This window comes from Elephantulus edwardii, unplaced genomic scaffold, assembly GCF_000299155.1.
Source record: "Elephantulus edwardii isolate Elephantulus edwardi_28Jun2011 unplaced genomic scaffold, EleEdw1.0 scaffold00065, whole genome shotgun sequence".
NCBI lineage: Eukaryota > Metazoa > Chordata > Mammalia > Macroscelidea > Macroscelididae > Elephantulus > Elephantulus edwardii.
The window spans coordinates 4,395,550-4,400,352 of NW_006399815.1; the positions used below are offsets into that span (position 1 = coordinate 4,395,550).

General features: G+C 41.3%; 1 pseudogene; it reads left to right on the forward strand.

Annotated features, from left to right (window-relative positions):
• Positions 1-2,493: 2,493 nt before the first annotated feature.
• On the forward strand, positions 2,494-3,323 carry LOC102854687 (annotated as a pseudogene).
• The last annotated feature ends 1,480 nt before the right edge of the window (positions 3,324-4,803 follow it).

Here is a 4,803-nt window from a genome sequence, read left to right on the forward strand (position 1 = left end):
ACAGATTCCAAATCAATGTCCTGCCATAGGCTCACTCTTTAGGATCCTCCCACAGGCACTGTCACCACTGGACACTCACAGGCACTGTTGCTGGTAGCCCTGTTTCACAGGTGTGCCATTGAGAGCTGCACTCCAAGTCCCTGGAGCTGTTCTTCAATGCTTCTCTGACCCTGTGCCTCTGGTTGTTTCATTAATTTTCAAAGCATAGTCAGGAGCCCACGCTTTATCTGCTCTAGTTGCCAAGGGTCAGGGAAGAGTTACCATTTTTTTGGCTTCCACAGTGGGATACACGATCCTCACCCTCACCCATTTTGGGATTTTCCTCAGATGGAATGGAAGTTTATATACTAAGATGCCAAAAAATTAAAAAAAAAAGTCAAATCTCTCATTTAGTATCAATAACCAACCTTTGAACAACACACTATATCTTGGCACATTTGTCATTTCGTTTTTAGTTCAGTCTTAGAAATGCTCCTGGTTTTCAGATGAAAAAAATGAAGCTCAAAGAGGTAGCAATGCCAAGGGAGAAACTAACATTTTTGAGTGCTTGTCCTATGTTAAATGGCCCCTGGAGGTACAGTGGCCCAAGCTTTTGGTCACTGATTGAAAAATCAGTAATCTAAACCCAACAGGAGAAAGATGAGGTAGTATATTCTTATAAAGATTTAGAGCTTCGGAAATCTAGTGGAGCTGTTCTACTGTGTCCTCTAGTATTTCTATGACTTGGACTTGACTTGGTGTCAGTGAAATTGGTTTTGGGTTTGGTGATACGGTGTGGAGTTCCCGAGTAGCACAAATGGTTGCCTGTTTGAGTCCACCTAGAGATGCTTCAGAAGACTCATTAATGGTCGTCTACTTCTGAAAACTCTATGGAACACAATTCTATTCTGATAGAAACAGATGGAACTGTCAGGAATTGGGATTGACAGAAAAGCAACAAGTTTGTTTGCCCACCCTCCCCCCTAAATGATTTATGTGATAGTATGTCTCTCCTGGAGAGGGTGAAATCAAGCTGCTCCCTGGAAGCAAGGGTTTTGAAGCTCTGTTTCGTACACTTTGGGCATGTGGCCAGGAGGGACCAGTCCTTAGAGAGGGACATCATGCTTGGAAGGGTGGAGGAGAGACAGTGCAGGATTCGAACACCCAGGTGGACTGACTCAGTGACTGGAGAAATGGGATTAAGTCTATTGGAGATGATGAGATTGCTTTAGAATAGGGCAGGTTTCAGAACTAATGTATACAGGGTCATTATGAGTAACAGGCGACTTGATGGCAGCTAAAAACAACAACAACAAGATTTTCTCACTGTGAAAATAGATTCTGTTTCTGAATATCTTATATTAATAAAAAATCAAGGAGTAAGCTGGAGAGTCAGACTCAGAGTTTCCAAGTCAATGTGCTTCAAGTCCTTGACAATGTGTACAGAGTCTGGGTGCTTTTACACACAGTGTCTGATGTGGTTCTCAACAAACTTTATGACAGATATATAAGTGTCCCTGTTATTTTACAGAAGGATAAATAGTGTCACTAGCAAATGGTGAACTGAGATATGTTCTCAAGTCTTCTGGCTTCAAATTCCATTTTCATTCCAGTGCCCAGTGGGACTATTAAATTCTGGTTTTCCCTTCCTCTCACATTGAGTTAAAAAATGGCATAAAAAGACTTTTCCCATCTGTTCCCATTAAAAAAATTGTGATCCAACAGAATTTTGAAATTATTGATCAATATCATTATTATCACATACAAGTAAAACTTGCTGAAGATTATTTTTTAAAAATGTCTGGAACAGTAATCAACAGAGAAATGCCAGAAATTGAAACTGGATTCAGAAGAGGCCATGGAAGTAGGGATATCATTGTTGATATCAGATGGTTCTTAGCAGAAAGCAGAGAAAACCAGAAAGATATTTACTTCTGTTTTACTGACTACAAGAAAGCATTTGTCTGTGTGGATCATAACAAATTATGGATAACATTGAGAAGAATGGGAATCCCAGAACAATTAATCATGCTCTTGAACAGAACAAGAGAACACTTCATGATCCAAAATCAGAAAGGGTGTATGTCAAGGCTCTATCTTTTCTCCATAGCTATTCAATCTGTATGTTAAACATATAGTTTGAGAGACTGAACTATATGAGCAACAATATGGCATAGATTGGAGAAAAATTCATCAAAAACCTACATTATGGAGATGATAAAACCTTTTTTGCAGAAAATGATGAGGACTTGAAGGATTTGCTGCAGAAATAAAAGACTATAGCCTTCAATATGAATTACATATCAGCATTAACAAAAAATTTCATCCCGGGACCAACATCAAGATAGATGGAGAAAGGTTAAAGTTGCCAATGACTGCATTTTACTTGGATCTACAATAAAAATCCATGGTAACAGTAGTCTAGAAAGCAAAAGCCATTTGCATTGGGAAAATCTGCTGCCAAGGATCTCTCTAAAGTGCCACAGAGCAATGGTTCTTGTCAATCTGCCCAAGATGCCAAAGGAAAAGAAGGCCAAGGGGAAGAAGGTGACGTTGGTGCCAACTGGAGTGAAGAAACAGGAGGCCAAGAAGGTTTGGGAAAAGGCCCAAGAACTTTGGCATTGTGAAGGGCATCCCACACAGAAAGGACCTTACCTGCTTTGTCAAGTGGCTCCACTACATCTGACTGCAGCAGCAAAGGGCAATCCTTTATAAGCGAGTCCAGGTGCCATGTGCCATTAACCAGTTCACCCAGGCCTTGGACTTCCAACTGCTACTCAGCTGCTGAAGCTGGCTCAGAAGTACCGACCAGAGATAAAGGAGGAGAAGCAGAGGCTGTTGGCCTGGGCTAAGAAGGCTGCTGGCAAAGGAGACTCCCTCACCAAGAGATCTCCTGTCCTCCATGCCAGATTTAATACTGTCACCACCCTAGTGGAGAATAAGAAGGCCCAACTCGTGGTGATTGCACATGGCAGGGACCCTATTGAGCTGGTGGTCTTCGTGCAGACTTTATGTCATAAGAAGGATTTTCCCTACAGCCTTATCAAGACCAAGGCCAGACTGGGCCGCTTCCTCCATCAGAAGACCTGCACCACCATTATCTTCATGCAGGTGAACCAGAAGATAAAGGTGCTCTGGCGAAGCTGGTGGAAGCCATCAAGACCAATTACAATGACAATATGATGAAATCTACCATCACTGGGGAGGGAATATCCTGGGGCCCAAGTAAGTGGCCTGTATCAACAAGCCGGAGAAGGCCAGTGCCACAGAATGAGCCATCAAACTGGGCTGATGTGCATACTGACTTTTCTGTACATAAATTTATTCTGCCGTCCACCATCTAGAATTGTTGTTGATTGCCTTTGAATCGAGCGTGACTCATAGCGACACTTATGAACAAAAGGCCTGAAGCCTTTCTATAACTATCAACATTTATCAAAGTCCACAGAGTTCCCAGCATGTTGTTGGCATTGTGGATTGGGGAAAAAATTAAAGTGCTATATACAGCAATGATAAAATTTTAAAGACTAATAAGCACCTGATTCAAGTTATAGTCCTTTCATTTGCTTCCTATGCATTTAAAAATGTGATGATGATTAAGCATGACAGAAGATGAATCAATGCCTTTGAATTGTGGTACTGGAGAAGAGTACTTGACTGCCAACAGAACAAACAACTCTGACTTAGAAGCAGCACAACCAGAGTGTTCTTGGAAGCCAGGATAATGAAAATTTGTGTCACACATTTTGAGTATGTTGTTGAGTGGAACCAGTACTTGGAAAAAGATATGCTGGGAATGGTGGAGGGTCAGAGAGAAAGGAAAATCCTCAACAAGATGGACTGAGACAGTGATTGGAATAATGGACTCGAGAGTATCAGAGATCAGGAAGATGGCTCAGGATAGGGAAAAGTTCTCATCTGTTGTTCATGAGGTTGCCATTCATAGTGGACTTGGTGTCACCTAACTACAACAACAAAAACAGCTATGGCACTACTCTGGTGGTGCAGTTTGTAGGAAGTTGAGCTGTGAACTTCATGGCTGGTCCTCTTTGATGGTTCAAATCCACCAGTGGCTCTGAAAGAGAAAAATGGACAATGTCCACTTCTGGGATTCACAGCCTCTGAAACCCACTGGGAGTTGGTCTGGCTCTACAACAATAAATGTAGCTCAGAGATATCATTAGACTAAATTCATCTCTAAAGTTTTCCCCTAGACACTTGCCATGGGATGAGAGTCTAAAGTTATTTTCTGACAGTTTTCCTCTAGAGCATCAGTCAACATGAAAATGTAAAACGGAAACAGATTTGTTTCTAGGGTATATTTCTTTAGAAATATTCCCACATCAAATATGGTAGAGAATGTAAACATTACTAGCACTGAAAATACTGAGTGCAATATATTTGTGTGAATTCTATGTAAACTGCCATTCACCATCACAGCTTCAACTATGGCTTCTCTACATCTGAGGTTTAGAAGCCCTGTAATTTCACTTAAGTTGCTATGTTTTGTGAAGGCATCTGGGTGATGCCAACACTCGATTAGGATAAAGCTTACCTGTGTTGTCCTACCCTCCTTTTTCAGTGTGGTAAACTCTTGAGGGCACAAGGATAACCTCTCCCAGCAGGAACCTCTGCTCTAGGAGTAAATCTCCTAGAAAACACATTAATAGAACTTTTATTTTCTGGTGTTGCTCTTGCTGACCCATATTTCTAGGCTTTCTACCACCACCATGGATTTCCATAAAGTGGACTCTAACTCTTGTCAACCTAGTGTGTGTCAGAAGAGAACACTGTTCCACAGGACTTTAAGTCACTGACATTTTT